This window comes from Maylandia zebra, linkage group LG20, assembly GCF_041146795.1.
Source record: "Maylandia zebra isolate NMK-2024a linkage group LG20, Mzebra_GT3a, whole genome shotgun sequence".
Lineage (NCBI taxonomy): Eukaryota > Metazoa > Chordata > Actinopteri > Cichliformes > Cichlidae > Maylandia > Maylandia zebra.
Window position 1 is genome coordinate 5,255,250 of NC_135186.1, and position 21,212 is coordinate 5,276,461.

At 40.6% G+C, this 21,212-nt stretch overlaps 1 protein-coding gene across 1 annotated transcript in view; it reads left to right on the forward strand.

The window, feature by feature from the left end:
• ciroz (ciliated left-right organizer protein containing ZP-N domains) overlaps window positions 1-4,447 on the forward strand; it is a 29,771-nt gene extending 25,324 nt beyond the window's left edge. Inside the window, exon 13 of the mRNA XM_076878057.1 lies at window positions 2,634-4,447. The gene's annotated coding sequence lies outside the window, so the exon portion shown is untranslated. The remainder of the gene's footprint in view (window positions 1-2,633) is intronic.
• Window positions 4,448-21,212: the final 16,765 nt, after the last annotated feature.

The following is a 21,212-nucleotide window of genomic DNA, read 5'->3' on the forward strand; positions in this document are numbered from 1 at the left end:
TTTCCCTTAAATGACGTGAACCCAATTACAGTATTTTAAATTAGCAGCCCGAGCTTCGCCATTCGAATCTGCTGGAAGGAAAACAATTTAGCTGAGCACCACGAACAAACTCTGAAAGTGTAAGTGACTCTCTGTAAATAATCTGATGCATAAGCTCACAGAACTCGGTGCCTCTTCCACGCATTTTGTTTGCTGGAGTTCCCTATGGATCCTGCAAAGTTAAACATCCCATATATTCACCAGTTAATTAATCCGAGTGATTAGTGAAATATAGCTAGGTCTGTCTCCTCCATTACATACTCTATTTGTTAAGTCTATAGAGATGCCAAGCTTTGGTGTGCAATTATACAGTATACAGAATTAAGATCCTTAAATATTCATAAGGGTTATATAGCAGATGATCATGATTGTGAAACCCTGCATCTTCAGTCCTTCATTAACCAGACAACTTCATTATCATTCACAGCTTGACAAATCAGTGGCATGGTTTTGGAAATCTAATGAAGATAATTTGCTTTAGATATTGTGAATGAGGTCCCAATTTACATGAAAGTGGCCCCCAACATTGATTGAAGTGGTGTGTTTTACTTATTTTGCTGCTGGGATGCGTTGCAATGCCCCACTGTATCTCGCGGCTCACAGTCCCGCGCGCCTATTAGCTTGGCTAAGGAATTACCTCCAAATTTCAAATTAACAAAATTTCAGACAAGCAAAAATTAAGAGCTCAGGTTGCATGACAGGTGTCAGGACAAAGCTCAAGTGACTCTTGAGATTTTTGTTGATTCGGGCCAGCGGTGAGTCAAAGCTGATGGGTCAGCCGGAGCCAGACTCTCCAGACGTCCAGTCACCGCCACACGAGAGTGACTTCATAAGATGTCAGAGAGCATTTCACCTGCCGTTGTCACATCTCTCCCACAACTGCGTATTCCTGTGCCACTTATGAATTATGGATGGCCGGCGGAAACAAACCTATAGTGCAGATTCAAGCCTTTTATAAACTATTTAAATGCAGGTAGTTGTCATCTTTTTTGTGAGGGGGTTTGGAGAAAGTCTTGTGCTACATGTGCTCAGTCACACACATGCAAATCCTTTAAAATATTACTCTGCTGTACAGATTGATAGAAAGCCAAATTTGTCCTGGGAAAATGCAGACAAACATTCCTTTAAAATAATTACCTATACAGCTTGAAAAAAGGCCTTTGGCTCCCCTCACACCTCTGCATCCTTTAATTTAACAGATTAAGCAAGGCTAAGGGAAAGTAAAATGTGCTGTTATAACTCTTAATCCGGAGCGAAGGTGGCTTCAAATTTTCTAGGCTTAAAGGTACTTATTCCATGCGCATTTGCCTTAATCTTAATATGAAAAGCTATTAAATGAGTGTAAAATTAAAGGGTTCTGTGTGAAAAATTATAGCGATGACCTCAAGCTGCATGGGGTTTTAATAACAACTCTCTGTTTCATGTTGACCAGAGTTCCACTGTGGGCTTTTTCAGAGCGCCACTTTGATGGAGGAGGCTTGATTCAGTAGCATGTTTGGGTTTAAACCAAGAAAGAAAGAAAAAAGGAAAGCTCTTTTGGTACAATGAGCATGTCAGCCTTGCCACACATGGCAAACCTTACAGCAGTAGGGGCTTGGCAGGGAGAGGCCCATCTCTGGGAGTGATTTCTTCCAAAGCTGGCCCAAATGAAAGCATCTTGTTTTAATCAGGGATTCTGGCTGCGATAGCTGCAGTGGGAGCAGCGAGGACTTGGCAGTCGGTTGCAATACAGGCTGTGGCACTCGTACAAAATACACAAATATTTCCACAGTAATTATGTGTCAAGTTAAACAAGCAATTGAGGGCTCGGGCTGAATGTGTTTGGGGGGGGGGGGGGGGGGGGGGTGCGAGGTGCTGCTGGGAGTGGTTGAGGGTGGGGTGCTGAGCAAAAGCGCACGGTGTGTTACTTGGATGCAGAGGATCGAGTGAGACCCCCAACAGGACAAATTAGGCCAAAAGACTTTGATACGCTTCAGTTTTATTTGTTTTTTTCTGCTCCAGGAAATGCAACAGACCTCACTGTAATTGTGAATACTCAGTGGATTGAGCAATAATCATGTGGTATTGCCACTTCTCGTTCCAGTGTAGGAAGGCGCTTTCAGCTCGCAAGATACAGTTCAAAGACTGGGTGGATGGCCAAAGGGACTAAGTAATTGTGAGATCAGTGACTAGTGCTTTTTTGTGGTTCCTGGTTTATATAGGCACATTTGTAAATCTACATTGGCACCGAAACTCAGAAATGAAATATGATCGCTGTATGACTCTGTGATCTTATTAAAGCTGCTGGAAAGGCTGGAAATCGAGTATGAGAAGCAGAATCCCTGCACACCAGCTCAAGCAAAGGCAGCAGAAAGTAGTCCTGTCTTCTCTCGTGCTCGTACAATCCTCTGGATTTGTTGTTAAATAAGGTACAGCTGAATCAAATGAGATTGAAAATCTGAGGCTTTATAGTCTTAAGATTTCAGAAAATTAGCTTAGAAAAAAAATCTAAAATCTGCCCAACAACTGCTAAAAGAGCCTGACAAACAAAGCTGCTGAACTTCATTCACCTCTGTGCGTAAGAAATAAAAATTCTCTTCTTATCTGGTTTACAGCTTTTTGAAACTAAAAGAACCTGATGCCAGCACACAGTCCTCTCTCCCTGCACACAACAGATCGGACTACATCTGCAAGCCACCTTAAGAGTCGCTCCACCTGGCTGGGGGAGTCAGTTGCAGCCATTGTGTTGAGTTGACTTCCCTGTGACCTTCCACCTTGAAGAATCTCTCTGCGCTGAGTATCACTGTACCTGATTTAAAGCTGGCTAATCCAAACAGGAAACCAAACACTTGCCATTCAGCAAAAACAGAATTCCTCTCTTTGCAGATCGACACATCCGAGCGCCATCGGAAACAGACGTTTAAAGTAAAAGGATCCCGGGAAAAATATTGGAGAGATTTCTCCTAACCGCTTCATTCTGTGACTGGAAATAAATATGCACAGACGTCACTGATTAATATGTAAAAATAGCCTTAGTGAAAATAATATATTTAAATGAGAAAAAAATAACAAATATAAAAACTGACTGATTGACAAATATTTAAATCCACATTCTTTGTTTAGGTATCCTCTAACTGTCTAACAGTTAAGTAGTCTTTGTAATTGTTGCTTTCATATGTTAAATTATTGGCCTGAATTAAAGTGGAACATATGTTACAGCAGCTAAACAAATAACTAGATCCTCATTAGGGAGATTTGTAAATGTAACCTCTGAAATGTTAGCAACACATTTTTTTAGCTTTGGTTTTTGTGGGCTGATCTGATGGCGAATGTGAAGTCAGGATGTTCAAAGAAAGTATGGGCCTAAATAAGGAAGAAGAAGAAGAAACTTTATTGTCCCTTATGGGAAATTTGACTTTAAAACTTAGCAGAATTTGCACAATAACACCAACAGTTCCATCATAAATCAATAAAATAAGTTAATCAATACACATTTGTTTCTTGATACAACTCCGGCAAGCATTCGAGCACACATTGGTGTGGCTTCAGAGCTTTTACATTGCTACTGCACTATTTCCTGTTTAGGAAAGTAGAGAGTCATGCACGCAGCTCTTTTTTTTAAAACATAATTTCGAGCAGACGTCTTACCTGCAGTTTAGCAATACTCATAAAGACTGTCTTCCAACAACATTATCTGCATTTCAGGCCTCATGTCTCGAGCTCCTCACAGCAGTATGGCTATGACACTCTCATTACACTCAATCCAATATAAGCCCCCTCATTTCGCTACTTACTGTATGGAAGCAGCACCCGCAAAGTGACACCACCTCTCTGAAAGAATACGCTCATTAGCAAAACCAGCTAACAGTAGATCTCCCCATGTCTATTAGTGTTACATTTACCTCTGGCGTGACAGTGATTCATCACAAATATTATCTTTGACTGGAATCCTGTCTCTGTACACTTCTATTGCTGCTGTGACAACCATTAAATCACCTGCCACGGTGCAGCCACTTTACTGATGCCGCTGTTGATGCCTGGCTGACCCGTCTGGCCCCGGCAGCGCATACCTCTGCTTTATGTCACACGTGGTAGCAGTTCAGGACCAACAGGCGCGTATTCTGTGTGACTGAGCTTCTTATTTCAAATACATTCTGTTTTATTTTTACTTCTTTCCCTGCTTTCATGCATGCAAAAAAGGGAAGTGAAAATTGCATGCGAGTGCAGAGATGGATAAGGACACTGGAGATTCATCACAATTATCGCACATCCTATAGTGACGTTCTTTGCTCTTTGGTTTGGAACTTGTCATTTCCTGGCGTATGTTTTTCTTTACACCTAAAAAAGTGTTTTGCTTTTTTTTTTCCCACTCTTCTTTTTTTGTGCTGTTTTCTCAAACTGATGTGGGAATTGAGAAATAAAGCAAACAGTCGGGCTCTGATTCCATTTCTTATTTAAATGCTCACATTGTCTGCGCCAAAACTATGATTTCCCTCCTCACTCTGCCACGCACAAAGCCCATCTTCCCAGGTGCCCGCTACAGATGGCGATAAAAGGTATTTGCTTTTTGAAGGTGTTGTCTTGGGTTTTTGTGTAAATCCATTATTTAGGCTATCCTTGGTTGGATATTTATTGTTAGGAATTTGGATGAAACTTCTTGGTTCCTGGTGGCGCGAAGCATAAAGGAACGACATCCCCCTGGATTGTGCAGCTGCGCAACTGTACGAATTCAAAAAGTTTTAATGAAAAAGTGAGACAAGAATGCAAACAGTTTTTTCACGAGCAGCAGCAGCAGACCTGTCATTCTCATTTGAGACCGTTCAGTATTTCATCCTAACCAGACATGACATCTGCTGGTTTAGCGGCCTGGCCCACTTTTAACCAAACAGAGGGAATATCTGGTGAAAGCGTTCAGGTTTTCACTGGAAAGCAGGCCTACAGATGTGCGGCGCTCTGTGGTATAATGTCCTGATGATTCATCTGAAAGTTGTAACATAAAATCAGAGAAGAACTTTTGACTCATCGTGTTTCTTCCCTACTTCCTGTTAATGTTTACTGTAGTTACAAGAAGAAGAAGAAGAAGAAAAAACATTTAAATAAACTGGCATTCCTTGAAACAGACATTTGATAACCAACCAAAGCCCACGTGGACAGATTTGCCAAGTGTCTTTAATAAGGTCTTATTTAGTGGGCTAACCACCTAACCAAAATCTGAATTTAACACATATCAAGCGCTTCCAAGCTTAAAATGATTCTGTGGTTAACTCAACCGCTTGCAGATATTTTTTTTCCTCTACATAAAAAAAGAACGAAAACATATTATAAAAGAAGTGCTATAAAATATTTACACAATGCATCCTTGAAGTGTCGCAGTTACAGGAACATCACAACTACTTAGTGGGGGAAAAAGTCACCTGCGATGTCATCACTCCTTTTTCTGCACACATCCATCCCCCTGCACTGCAGTATGCATGGCTTCAAACTTCAAATCCTCTCGGAAAACAAGCAAACGGGAGAAGATGGTGGTCAGGTGTCTGATGAAGCATGAGGAGTACCGAGATACGCCAGTGGGAGGCGCTTTAGCCGTGTTGTATTCAAGCCGCCTGCGTACAGGACGGAGAAGCTCTCTCCTCAACGTGAGAAAAGTTTTCTCTCTCTTTTCTTTTTTGACAGGCTCTTCTTTTAAAACTATGCAAAACTGTGACCACAGTTGCTTAAGTTGGAGACTCGTTATTTAACGCATGCGCATGGTAGAGGAAATCTGGGGCATTTCATGGTGATGTGTGTGAAGCAGAAGATGATCGGCATTTTTCCATAACTGTAAGCAACACCTCAGTGGTAAATAAATGCATCCTACAGACACGCATATACCAATAGACGGATTTCACAAGGCCTCCACTCTTAAAAAAAATAAATGAAATATTTTATTGAGAAATTGTCTTTTATGAATTTTGAATCTGTTTCCAAAGTGACGCAGAAAAGCTGTTAATATTATTTAAAGAAGAACATAAGGCCGCTTTTACAAATTATTTAAGCACCAAACGGCCAAACATTGTTTATCCAATTAATAAAAGTCCGCGCAGCTGTTGACGGATGGGCTCAGGGTCAAAGTGCTGTTTCTCAGATTTCAGTTCATTTGCACGAAGACAGGCAGACGCCTCGACACACTGCGAGTCAATATCGCTGATAACAAAGGACACAATCCTTATGTGACAACGCCTTGAAGTTGGATCCCGGTGAACTCACGCAAGCAGCAGCAGCAGCAGCAGCAGCAATGCAAAGTGCAGCTCAGTACTGTAAGGAAAAGGGGAGCATTAGCGCTGGTACTCCTTGTCATTTAGCTGCTCAGCTTTATCACAGGGGACCTGCTGCAAATAGCGGCGAGGTGGGGGGAAAATAGCTGGATGCAAACGATCTGCTTTCCTCTTGTTGGGTATTAAACACTTTATAGAAAATTAAACCTTTCAGAGGTAGCAGTAAAAGACCCGGGTGCATCTGTCTTTTTCTCGGGCTATAATAAGGCATTGGTATCCAAACAATTCTGGGATAATGCATTTAAATACAAGTCCTATTATTTTTTATTGTTATTTTGCATTTTCTCATTCCCTGCTTCGCATCTTTGGCTACCAGATGTGTCTCCACACTGAAGAATTATTTCTCCTCCCCAGAGTCAAATAAATGCAATCAATATGAGTATTGCTCTCAGGCCTTGAAATATTACATTAATGTTCCATGTGGTGACATTTTAGCTGGAATTTTCAAATACATCATGAAGGCTCAAATTAATATTTATCAGCAAGAGGCTTTTATGCTTTGCAAAACAGTATTAGCGTGAAGTCCAATAATCTTGTCCTCTAAGCAGGAAAATGGTGTCTGTATCTAGGCTTGGTCAGACGGGTTTTGGGATTTGATAAGTCAAAGGGAAGTGTCAACTAAACATTTAAGATGATTCCCCCCCCTGAAATTTTTTTTATTAAGCAAACATCTGGATTTCTGCTCTTGAATTAAAGCACCAATGCTGAGGCTCACTCCTGCTTTTATATTTCATATATTTATTGCCCTTCTTGTCATGTGTGAAGGTGGTGAAAGTCAGATTCATTTGACTCAAATAGGGGGGGTTGGTGGATTCGCCATTGATATTATTATTTATTCAGGCATGTTAAACAATTTGTCCTTCCAGTATTTGCTGATCAGAGCAGAAAAGCCTAAGAAAATTCAGAAAACATTGATTTCTCTATATGAACCTGATAAAAGGAGGAGACACAAAAATAAAACAAGCATGCCTTATATGATTTTTTTCTTAACTATATGTTTGCATCTTTAAGCTTTCTGCAGTCCATCCTGTCAATCTAGCAAATTGTTATGCATCTGTGACCATAGGGAATACCGTTCTATCGTTTATAGATCTTTTTTAAATTATTCTTGTCATTGAGCCCCAAATTTATGCCACCATTGATCCGGCAAGCAAAATATGAAACGAATTGGTGTTGCTATTTGATGACCTGCAGGTCAAGGAGATTTTAACATTGGTATTATTGAGCGTGGCATCTGCCGTTTTTCACCTGGGCCGCTGCCCTCTTCACTATCCCTGCTCTCTACTGCCAAAATGAAAACAAACACCTTTTTTCACTACGAGGGCTCCAGATCTGTCGCCCGCAAGGTGACAGTTGCAGGTGTAAATCTGCAAAGTGTGCGCAATAAGAATCTTTGTTTATTTTAAACCGGCCTGCACAATTTAATGCGTGTGTGTGTGTCTGTGTGGTGGGGCATTTTCATTCATTCAGTCTTTAAATCAGTTATTTTAAAGAGGACTTATTTTAATGTTTTTAAAGCTGTCTAAAAGTTATAAATCTGCAGGGAAAAATAAATGTAGTTGTCTCATTTAGTCATTTTTTGGGCTGATGGAAGTCTGCTGGATCAAATCTGATCAAGCAGTCCAAGACTGAACGCTCACATGTGCGCTTCTAGACCTGCACAGTATTGTCACTGCACATCTTCTTTTCATTATATATACATGGGATTGTTGCCAGTCTATCCGTAGAGGCATTAACATGATAAAGTCCATGTTAACAGTGGATCCTGCTGTATCCTTCAGCAGCGCAAGTCTATTTTCAGTCAGATAGCCAGACTGTGGCAGAGCGTCACCACTCTGCCTCGGAGCTCCGAGCAGAATGAGCCAGGTGTTGTGGTAACAGACTTCCCCTGTGGCCCACTGATGAAGAACATCTGGAGTGCTTCTGTTCCGCCACTTCTTTCCTGTCCCCAATATGACCAGGCGATGTAGCTAACAGTGCGATGCATGTCGACACATGGCTCCAAGGTCCCTAGATAGGATAGGAGATGCTCCGATATTCATACCTGACAGGGCTGCCCCATTGACACGCTGTGCACTCTTTCCATATGTGTGGCTGGTGTTGGGTGCAAGGGTGCTGAGCACAGTGAGGGAGTTTACAACTTTACTGGTAGCTGCTCTTTTTTAGGGTTTAAAGGGGAGCGACAGCAGTGAAAGGAGGGGAGGAGGAATAAAGGAGGTGTCCGATAGAGCAAACCGACATCTTCTCGAGTGGAAACTGACGCGAGCCGTCTTAAAGTAAAAAAATAAAGTAAAAAAGTGAAAATAGGCCCTACATTGCATTAGCTGCGAATGAGCAGTGGCCTCCGCTGATCTGACTAAAAACAAGTGGTGAGATGATGAAGAGAAAAAATAAAATTCTGTAGCAGTCACATTTTCTTTCTCCACCTATAATTAAACTGCAGCAAATACTAGTGTAGCATCACTTGCTGCACTTTTAAAACATTTCAGCCGTATCCATTATGACAGCCAACATTTACAACATGATTAACAGCTGAGAATAAAAGCCTAACTCAAACAAAGTAATCCAGTATTACAACTTTTCTTTTACAATACTGCCGGCCCCATCTGAGTACGTGGATCTTAAATCAGCGGGAGACGTCCACTGCAGTTTGCTGCCAGGTGAAATGTGGAAGCAAATTCAGCTGGACACCTGCAGTATGAGCGGTGGGAAACCTCAAATATGGAATTGGTTGCTTTTTGAACTGCTCCCTCAAACGGGGGCTTCAAAGAAATGACTCATGTTGTAACCAATTATTTATTCCCAGGAAAATGAGATGTTTTTTGAAAGTATTTATGAATTGTTTTTAACAGGGATTAATCAGCTTTAGATGTCTCGTCTCACATTTATTTACCTGAACAATGAATGCCGGATTGTTTTTGTCCTTCTGCCCTCCAGACAGCCGAGAGCCATAAAAGAGTTAAATCTGCTGGAACCCTGCCCTGCTGGCCAATTGAATGGCAAGCACAGTGATCCAAAACACCCTCTACAGAAATAAAACAATATATAGAAATGTGCAATACTGGGATTTAATTTTCCTACCACCATCCATTTATATAATACATGAAATGAACCTCAAATTAATTTGCACCGAGCCTCTAAAGTAACAATGTAATCTCAGTGTTATAGCACAGTTGCAAATGGATTTCTGTCTCTTGTAATTTTATAAGAAGCACTCTAGGGGTCACCTTAAAAGATGTCGCTATTTTTTAAAAGCCAAAACTATCCCTCGGCCTGTCAGCAAAGGGAATCTCTGCAATGCAATCTGTTTTGAGCCATCGATTTGTCTGGTATTGCTCCTTGTCACATGGTTTGCCTGTTAGGTTTGCTGGTATTGGCAGAGATGACTAATATTATACCCAGATGTCTATAATAAAGTGTGGAGTATCTGCTTACTTGTGCGCAATCTGGTCCTTACAGCTTCCTGACCAGTGCAGAATGACTTGAACCCTGCTAAATGTTAAAGGGAACGACATTGCATTACATGGCATGGCAAGAGTGACGGAGAGAGGGCTCAGCAGAATATGATGACACTTCTATTAGTGTCTTTCTGCTGAAGAACCTGAAACCTGCTATACTGCGTTATATTTCATTTGTGGGTTTCGTTAGATGTATATATTTTAGTTAAAAAGATATTAAGCTTAAGGTCAAATCTAGGTTAAATCTGATTAATAAGCTGCATGGCTCGAGTTATTTCTAAATAAGAAAACAGGCACTGAGAGGTAATAAAATGCATATATTTCCCCATTTCTAAAAGCCACTTATCAGACACTTGTCTGGTAGCACCTGTCACACTATCAGTCACTTCAAAGCTCTCCCCTACAGCCACAATGTGTCCCCTCTTATGCTTAAAATCCGCTCAGCATTACCAGAACTTTTCTTACGTCACTTGAGCCCACCCAGATATCTCCCCCCGGGCTGTAACTCAGTACCTAAATTTAGGCAATATATTAAGATGCTCCCCTCTGGACCCCGATTGTGACTTCTGCCTTTTTTAGGGAGCAAAGTATTTAACAGAGGCCGTCCCAGTGTGGTGCTTGGTTTTTAAATTACCACAAAGGCTGGGTGAAGGTCACTCAGAATAAACAGTGTGACATGATTTAAAGAGCGTGTTCACGACAGTCGCAGTCGAGAGCAGAGCGCTACCAGAAAACGCGGTCGAGCCACCCAGTTTTACGGTACACGCTGACGTTCATTGAAAGAAATTACATGTCACACACCCAAACTGTCCTGCTGATGACACATCTAAATGTGCCTCGTCGTGGAGATGAGAAGACTTGCTCCTTGAAAGCCGTGTTCGTTCTCTGATCACCTTTTTTTAATGGCTTGTTTATTTCCTCATTTGGGAGTTTTGGAGGTTTTTCCAAGTTGCCGGCTCGTTCCTAAACAAGCATTTCCGCTGACCCATGTCCTCACTCTTTGTGTGTCAGCGTTTTCTCTGAAGGAGGAATTTAGGGCTGTGAAAGTTTATAAATAAGCCTTCTATCAAGTTCCACAACAGGTGTGACCCCTGTGTCCTAAAACTGAACACTTTCAGTGGGTGCTGTTTCGTAAGGGACGAGGGGAGGGCATGCTCACTTATCATATAGAAACCACACACCAGAGTGTGATAAGCTTCTTTTTTTTCTTTAAAGTTTCCCTTTCTCAACGCTCTCTCTTAATTCTGACAAAGTGTTAAGTGAGACCGGTTTTGTGTACACACAATAGCGCCTGTAGTGAAGACAGACGCGTCAAGTTGTGCTCCTGCCAGAGGAGTTTGAGGTATTCAGTGAAGCTTTCAAGGATAAACACCATATCAGGTGATATACTGTACCCAGCAGCAGTCAGCATGACACACTGAGAAGAACGCAGCTCGTCCCCGTGGTCTTTCAACAAATGTAGGAGGAGGAGGAGGACTGCAGAGCTTGTGAAGTAATTGTGAAGGACTTTTCAACACGTAGACTCAGAGCTAAGAAAGCACCTGTATGCTCCCTCCTCTCCTACAGCTTCTGCTCGAGGTGTAAAGACGCAAAGAAAGATAAACAAAGGCTACTGAAGAGGACCTACCAGTGTGGTGCTTGTAACATGACAATCCTAGTGCCACACTCTAGATCAGGGATGTCAAACTCGTCTTACATCATGGGCCACATACGGCTCGCTTTCACCTTACGCGTGGCGGTACAGTGAAACTTCTGGTTTCTGGTACTTCTAGTAGTTCATCATAACATCTAAAGTTTTCATTAATTCACAGAAAATCAATGGTTTTTTTGTTATTTTTTTATTAAAGTGTGGCCTCTGTACGTGTTAACCTGGATTAATCCGTCATCACAATTAACGCGATTAAAATTTTTAACGCAATTAACCCATCTGGAGCTCAGAATGATTCAAGATCCCTGAAATGTCTTTGTCAATGCATTTCGGGCTGTTTTTCCAAAGTTTGTCCATTCTGTGCTCCAGATAGGTTAAATGCATTAAAAATTTTAATCGCATTAATCGTGGGGACGCATTAACGTTGACAGCCCTAACAAAAACATGTAATTTCTACTGTAGAGAGCAGACCTTTTCTATCATTTGTTTATCTAATACTTTATCATTTTGGTGTAATATTAATCCCAATTGTGTGTGCGGTGGTGGTTGTGGTGGGGGGTTCAATATGAAAAGCTGTAAAACTTATGAAATACAGTTAAAAGTTCAAAATTTATGCACTACGTCACATTTTCCAAAGCTGTCCAGTGGGCCGGATTGGAGTATTTGCCAGGCCACTTCTGGCCCCTGGGCCGTATCTTTCACAGCACAGGTGTGGCTGTTTGAAATATTCGGATTTGTTACTCAATCCATTGTTGTTCTTCTGTTGTGCTTTGAATCAAATATAAGCAGTGAAGTTGAAAAAGTGATTCTGGAAGGTGCTTTTAGATCCTGAGGGAATAATTACGGTCAATCATAAAACTTTATCACAGTGTGAGACAAACAATGTCACCGAGCCTGAGCTGATTGCTCAAATTCAGTCTAAACAAAGATGCTTGGCCATGCATGACTGATGTGCTTTAATGTCCTATTAAAACCCCTTAAGGTTTTGATTTAAATTTTCCTATCATGAGTTTACATTTCTCATTCCAGCTTAGTGTACAAAAAGGAATGGCAGGTTGGGGGGGGGGGACTTTTGTGCCTCGGAAAGACAACTGTCCTGATCTTAACAGGTGAAAAATAGTGAAAAATATCTAAAATGAAGCTCTTTTTTAAGAAACTGTTTGCTGATATTAACAAAGGCCTCGGGATAATTTCTGACAGGGGTGATAGGGCTGTTAACACACCATTTTATTTACCACAACATCACTGGTAAGACCAGTCGAGAAATAGGAGCCGAAGGGTAATGGTGGGTAAAATGCCCTCCTCCATGTTACTCCCATGTCCTTAAATGTCCCTCCCTGTCCCCTGTCAGCTGAGAGCGGTCTCAGAATTAGGGGCAGGTGAGCCAAGAATGAGAGCCGGCCAGATTACTTTACATTATTTCAATCAATTATTCAAATGTCCCCGCTGCCTTCATGATGGCTTGACGAGGCATGCCAAATAATGATCCCTGCCCCCGACGCCCGCAAGTTAGGACGCATGATCCGCTAAATGGTAGCTCACTTACGGATACTCAGCTGAGCATGAAAAATTCACGCGCACAAGTTCACAACAACAACAAAACACTAATTTCAGCCCTGTTGATTGGACCCAACTGTGGAAAGATGACAGGTAAACCTGTGTGGGGTCAGCACCGGTGGGTCTCTGTCACCATAGTCACAGATAAGCAGCTGGAGCCAGAGGCACAGGAAGGAGGGAAGAAGAAGTATAGCCAAACCAGTGCAAGAGGAACAGGTTACCCTTTGTCCCACACTGTGACTTTAAAGAGTGTCAAAAGCTAATAAATTTTTTAGAATTAGGTGTGTGTTGAGGGCAGGCCCTCTCTATCGGGCGTCTGCTCTGTTTACTCTCCCAGGGAAACAGGTGCAGCCACATGAAGGAGAATTTCATTTCAAAAATAGCATTTAGCATTTTCTTCCTCCTGGAGGCCTTCTCTGAGACAAATTCTCATGTAATCATACACCGTGGTTGCTGAAAACTTCTGAAGTTGATCCGCTGAGACATATGGTGTCTTGGGAAGAGGAGGAGCAGCGGGGGCTCGAGGGATGAAAACAGGATTTAAATTTGGTTGGGTCTGTCATTATTTGCAAGGGGCACGTTTCGGTTTTAAAAGTAATAGTTTATACTGAAAGTCAGTACAAGTAAAGTCCTTTCAGGTATGAAAACACAGTGAGCCAATCAAATAATCCAAATATCCAAACATCGAGCAACCAGTCATTATCTGTATTTCTAAATTACTGATTCGTAACATCTTTGATAGTTTCGTGGAACAGATTTAGGGGGAGGGCTTGTTTATTTTCGAGGACTGCGCCGTCTCTTGAACACCCAGGTCCACCTCCCATTGCCTCTGAGCCTTTGCATCTTACTTTTTGAGGGGTTTTTTTTTCCATTCACGTCATCGAATGCTGCCTGCAACATAATGAGAGATGTGGCAATTAATTTTCTTTTAATCAAGGTCGAAATGAAGTAAATTGGTGCAGCTTGGCAAGCCCTCATTTTCTATTTTTGCAGTGATGCAAAACAAATACGATAAAATTATGGCCCTCCTCACCTTCTGTAATTAGAAAGCATGAATGATCACAGGCAGATGATATGTACTATACAGTACCTCCGACTATCCCTCTCCCCCCAGAGATCAGATTTCAGCTCTTTTGAAACAGATGACCATGTTTTCCTCCCCTCGCCTGCCTCATTTGTCTGTTCTTTTTTCCCTCTGCCGGAGTTACAGACAGAGGGAGCAGCTCAACATGACATTGACTGCAATGTTGTTGTAATGCCTCTCAAATCTTATTAAAAACGCAGCTGTGAAAGACCTTGCTGACTCTACACATTTCCATTAACTGTGCTGTTTCAGTGTCCCTCCAAACTGATTAGGAATTTATTAGAATTAGATTTTACCTGGCCCATCCTATCATCACCATATGGTGCACTGACCAGCATTGTTTTTAGCGTAGACATGTGGACACAGCTTCTGTAATTATTTTTTAAGGAAACAGCTGTTTCCCTAGTCATCATTGCACTCTGTGAACTTTGAACACGGACCTAAATGTCGTCTCTTGCTGCAGAATTCTAGTTTGTTTTGAGAAAAGTTGAGATTGTTGTGATAGTGCAGTTCTATGGAGGACCCACACCTTAATTTCCTGTTGGAAGTGATTGAGGAAGTAGCCACCTACCCGTTATTGTTTGCTACCTAAACATGTAAATAGCGCAGATGAAGATATTATATTGCGTCCGCAAGAGAAAAAACACACGAGCCGCTCACAGAGGCATTTCAAAAAAATTCCCATAAAAACCACAAAGCTATAGGAAAGAATCGCACGTTTGCTTCAGTGCCGCTGTCTTTGAGGTCGTGCTTATCCCTAAAGTTTGACAGAAAGAGTAATTTACTGGCTCAGGCATTTCAGCTCTTGCCCTCTGCTGCTCATGTGCTGTGTACATCTGTCGCGCCAACTGTGTCTCTGCGTGGCCTCAAACACTAGGTGTACACAGTGTTGAAATGTACTGGAAAAATATATACAAAGGCTTGATCGAGCATTAGCTCTAAGTCAGCACAGTGAGGTGGGTATGGCGACAGCTGTCCAATCTTCCCCTCACCCCTCCTCCCTCACCAGCCACCATCACTTTTCAGAAAAGGCTCCCTGTTTACCATACATAGGCAGCTGCCACCACCGTTAACTTCCATAAGACAGCCACCTGCTACAGGACATTTGTACATGTCTTTATTTAATTAAGGCGAATGCCAGTTCATTGGGCCCCTCATGCAATGTGACTGAAAATAAGTCGACCTTGATCAGGCTTCTGCCGGTGGACAGTTTGGAAGCTTGTGGAGGGCACGCGTCTTCGTCATTGATCAAAGTTTTGCAGCAGAAAAAGGTGTCACCCAACTATTGCTGCAAAGTGCATTTGACTCATTAAGCATAAGCTAATCTGGCAACTGTTTGTGTAACGCTGTGCAACAGTTTTTATGCAATGCAGTGCTGTTGCACTAAAAAAAAAAAGAAGCTATTCACACCCATGGTTTAACTACGTTCTTGTGGTCCAATGTAATATCACTCACTGCCAGCGTGAAACTTGATGAATGTAAAACGTATGACGAGCTCAAACAGAGCTCTTGACCAACTCCACTCTGCCCTTTTCTCTTTGTGGCAAAACAGCCAAACAGCTACAATGGAAATCTGCAGAAAATGCTACATTTGAACAGAAATGGAAAATTTCAAGGGTTTATTAGGTGAATAGGGAGAATATGAGCAAATCTGCGACTTTTACAAATGCTGTGTTATTGTACCAGATTTGCTTTATTCTCTCCTGCTGTGTATTTGTGTTTTCATAGTACAATTGGGAAACTCTGGGGGGTATACTGTCTGAAAATCACTGCCAGCCTTTCAAAAGAGGAGAAAATATGCTATAGACAGTCAGATAATAACCCTCACGTACATTTTTATCAAGACAGGATGTGTTTTACAGCAGTATTTATATCCTATTAATAAAAAACAAAAAAATAAACAAACTGCATGTTTGTTTTTTGCCCTTTTTGAAAGTGTAGAAATAGAAAAGTGAGATGTGGAAGGGCGATTTGTTTCTTTGCACTTACAGTCTCATACTGAAATTGATGCAGGCCTTTGAAATGGACTGTAGTTATTTCCCAGAACAGAGTACTGAGCTCATGTTTTATGCACTTAAACTGTTTAGATCCATCACACATGACACGATACTATCAGGGAGGCATCTGATGGTCCCAAATTGATTCTGTAGCACGACAATGTCTCCAGACATACAGTGAGAATAATTAAGATCCCAAGCTCTTCAGAACAACAAGGAGTCCTACAACAGAATATGCCCCCCACAGAGCACTGATCTCAACATCATCAGTCTGGGATTACATGAAGAGACAGAGGCAATCAAGACGGACTAAACCCACGAAACTGTGAAAATTCTCCAAGGTGCCAAACACCGTGTGCAAGTCTACTTAGGAGACATTTTTTTCTGTGTACTGCAGTTTTTATGAAGTAACTTGTATGTGTTTTCTAACCTTGGAGTGCCACATGATCAGCTTTTAATGCCGTATAATTAATAGTACCAATGGCAAAGGAGTCAGCAGGGCAGAGGTGGGGTGGGTACGCCCTTGAGAGCGGGCCTTATGAATAAACGGCCGGCGATAAATGGACTGGATCATTACTGAATCAAGTGATCTGCAGAATTATCGATTGATTTTCTGGTCTTTCTTACTTCTTTATTATTCTGTATCACAGTATTGCAACATCAGGAGGAACCCACTGATGGATGGGGTGCCCGGGCCTCTGCAGTGACCGTGGGGGGAGTTGTTTAAGAGTGCTGTGTATATATAACCCATACCAGAGCACTGGGCATAAAACATAAAATAAACTGTGTTGCTGAGATTCTTTACTAAATTTAGAGCATATGTGTTTTTGAGTGAGTCTTCATTCCGAGGCTTTCAGTAATGAGGAACTTGGGGTAAGGCATAGAAGCCATTATTAGTCTAAAATCCTATATGCACATTATATAACAACTAAAGAGTGACATACCATATAAGGTTAGTCTGCACGACACTGTCTATCAAATTAATTAAAAAATGAAGAAAGAACTTGTTCAAACTAAACACTCCCAGATGTTCGGGTTGTTACTTTCTTTAAAGTATCTGATTAGTAAAATTATTCAGCCTAACCTCAATTTTTGGGGCGGCAGTTCACATGTTGCTCAAAATTTTAAGCATGACGGTTCTCTGAAATGAGAACGAGAGTAAATCAATTGAACAAGGCCCTTAATGTATTGGTGATACACCCTGCAGTAGGTCGCGAGCTTTAAACCCTACAAAAGGTAGAGATTAAAGCGCTACCTTGTTAGTTGACTTTGCTATCGATCGTCTCAATTCTTTATTATGTACAAGAGGACACATCACAAAACTGCTAATTGGCAATAATCTGTTTGTCAATAGATCACAAGACTGCAGAATTTAGATAAGGAAAGTTCAAGTTTAAAATACATTATAACAGTCCCACTATTCCTGTGGGCTTTGTTCCTGGAAAACCTTCAAGGAGTCTCATGCTCAGAATATTTTACAGTAAATTATTGATGTATGTGTGGTGGTAGAAAAGGTGAGAGCAGGAAAACAAACAGAGGAAGTGACTTTAGTGTCCTACCAGTAGTACGGTAAACTTTGACTCTCAAGCTGCTCCTATATAGAAGTACAAATCTGCCGAAATGATCGAGAACATGTGCATCAACAAAACTTTGACTATATAATTCTTTAAAAAATTAACAAACCACATAAGAAGAAGAAAACACAAATATTTTAGAAATCAGTCAAAAGCTTGTTTAAAACTAACAATTATGTTTAATTGTGTAGTGTTAATAAAACTAAAGGAAAACTATTAAGATTTGCAGTCTCTGTGCTCCTAAAGCTTCTGTCATGGTCCAACATGTCAAGTGTCAGCGTTCAGCATTCAACTAAATAAATAGTTTTACGATGTCGCAGTATTGTGTTACTGCAACGTAAAACATTTAAGGCAGTCGGATTCCTTAAACGAACAGAGTAGACACAACTGTGTTTGAATTAGTCACAAATGCTTGGAATGGAAGCAAACTAAGTAAATAAAATTTAGCATCTGAGTAAAATAAATCCATTTAAGTTCATCCTACTCAGTCCTCATTCATAAATTCACTTACTTGAGTTTTTTTTTTAAATTATGAGTACTCAGTTAACAAAATTACATATGTAATAATTCAAACAGTTCCTCAAACAGTTTGAGTTTAACTAGCTCATTAGGCAAAGCAAACTGAAGAGAATTCCAAAAATTATTGGAAACCTCAGAAATCAATCAGTCATAACAGTGAACCACTAAGAAGAAATTTCCTTTTGTGCTTTACAAATTTTTCAGCCTTTTTGTAAAACAGTAAGCTGGAAAATTCATGGAGAATAACAATAATTATACTTTAATATTAAATATATATATATTTGTAATGAATATATATGATAATGAATATGTAATATGTAATGACTGTGTTCCTTGGGAAGGATTGCTTTTCTCTTTTTTTTTATTAAAGACACCAACAACGTACAAAGGTAATGTAAGTGGAGAAACCAACTCCAGAAGAGTTAAATAGTAACCTCAGGATTTGGTGGAGACCACCAAACCAACAGAGTTGAGATGAAGGTGAATAGTGAGACGAATATTGAAAGAGTCGTATTGCTGTTAATGTGGCTCTCTATCTGCACTCTGTAAATGGGCAGATGTTTGACGTTCTTCACATAAGGTAACAAAATGTATAAAATGTCAAAATGTGTTCACAGCTGATTTGCGCCAAAGTGTGAACATCCAGACCTTACAATTACAATGACCTTGCAATTTACAGTTCATTTAGCAACATGAAAGCTCCACACCTACCTTGCAGTAATCTATCAACACATTAATAAAAGGTCTATGCAATGCAAGTCCTATTTTTTCTCCGGTGCTCTGACGTTATCATGAGGTGGCGCCTCAGCTGAGATATGCAGTTAGTTTGCCTGTCAGTAAGATCTTGCAAAAACTGTCAAACAATTAAGTTTTCTTAAAACTTAGTGAACTGTGAACAAAGAACAAACCCAATTTATTGAGGTGGAGATTTGAATGTCTTTCTTAAAAACTGGGCATTACCCTTGGCTGTCAACTTAAGTGTTGTCGATTGTGTTTGTTATCCATAGTAGCAAAACTAGTCACACCTTATTTCTGGTGTTACTGGATTTTCTTAGCTCTGCATATGGGCTAGTAAACTTCGAGTACCACATTATTCACACAGTATTTAAGATATACTTTTAGTTGTTTGATACCACTGCAACATCTATAAACCACTGGCAATCATTTAGTCCCAGACAGGTGAGAGGGTGGTGCAGCGCTTACCTGAAGTCCATTATGGCCTTTTAGGGCTGACTGGTTAGACTGTCAAACACAAAACAGATAAAAGATGGGGTTGTTTTTATAGCCTAAGTTGTCAAGCTAAACTAGGACAGACTTAGATAAAAATTTTAGTTTGCGGTAAATCATCTGGATTCGTTAGCTACGTAGCTAGACACTGAAAACTAGCTGTGGCTCTTAACTAAGCTGAAATATATTAGTTACAGTAAAAAAAAAAGTGTGTTTATGTTATTATGGTGGATTAAAAAAAATACACTCACTGGCCACTTTATTGGGTACACCAGGTTCAACTGCTTGTCATTGCAAATATCAAATCACCCAATGACACTGCAGCAGTTCAGTGCATTTAGCCATATAGGCATGACATGACATAATGAAGTTCATACTAAGCATCAAAATGTGGTAGAAAGGTCATTTTAATGACTTTGAACATTGCTTGGCTGTTGCTACAGGACAGACAAGTATTACAGAAACTGCTGATCTACTCTGCAGACCTTCCTGCACAACGTTTGGAGAGCATGCTCGAAAAAAAGAAGGGAAAAAAACTCAAACCGAAGTTCTCTGAGTGAAAATGCTTTGCTGAATCCACGGTTTAGAGAAGAATGGCCTTTAGGGGTGGCTGTAGCTCAGAAGGTAGAGCAACTGGGAGGTTGTTGGTTTGATTCCCTTGAACCCTGCAGTTGCTCCTGGTGTATTTGTGTGAAAATGTTAGATAGTAAGTGCTTGAAAAAAGTGCTTGTATGAATGAATAGAGTGTATTGTATAAAGTGCTTTTAGTGCTCAAGTATGCATGAGCCTTCAAGGTGACAGGAAAGCAGCAAAACCCTAAATAACCACTTGTTACAACCAAGAGATGCAGAAGAGCATCTCTGAATGCACGGCATGTTGAATTTGCAGAAGTGACATTTTTTGCAGCTAAAAACAGGAAACATATATATATATATGTATGTATATGTATGTATGTATGTATGTATGTATGTATATATATATATATATATATATATATACACTGTATATACACACTGTATATACATACATACATACATATATATATATATATATATATATATATATATACATATATACATATATATATACCGTATGTGTATATATATATATATATATATATATATATATATGTATATACAGTGTGTATATACAGTGTATATATATATATATATATATATATATGTATATACAGTGTGTATATACAGTGTATATATATATATATATATATATATACATACAGACGGACAAAATGGTGGTGGCTAACCAACCGGACATAGTGGTGGTAGACAAACAGAAGAAGACGGCCGTAGTGATCGATGTAGCGGTTCCGAATGACAGCAATATCAGGAAGAAGGAACACGAGAAGCTGGAGAAATACCAAGGGCTCAGAGAAGAGCTCGAGAGGATGTGGAGGGTGAAGGTAACGGTGGTCTCCGTGGTAATCGGAGCACTAGGTGCGGTGACTCCCAAGCTAGGCGAGTGGCTCCAGCAGATCCCGGGAACAACATCGGAGATCTCTGTCCAGAAGAGCGCAGTCCTGGGAACAGCTAAGATACTGCGCAGGACCCTCAAGCTCCCAGGCCTCTGGTAGAGGACCCGAGCTTGAAGGATAAACCGCCCGCAGGGGCGTGCTGGGTGTTTTTTTTATTTTTTATTTTTATGTATATATATACATCCATCCACCCATTCTCTTCCTAGCCTACCCAGCTGTCTTGTCCAAAAGGCAGGATGCACCTTGGACAGGTCACCAGTCTGTTGGCTAACACAGACAGACAACCATTTGCACTCACATTCACATCTATGGCCAATATAGAAT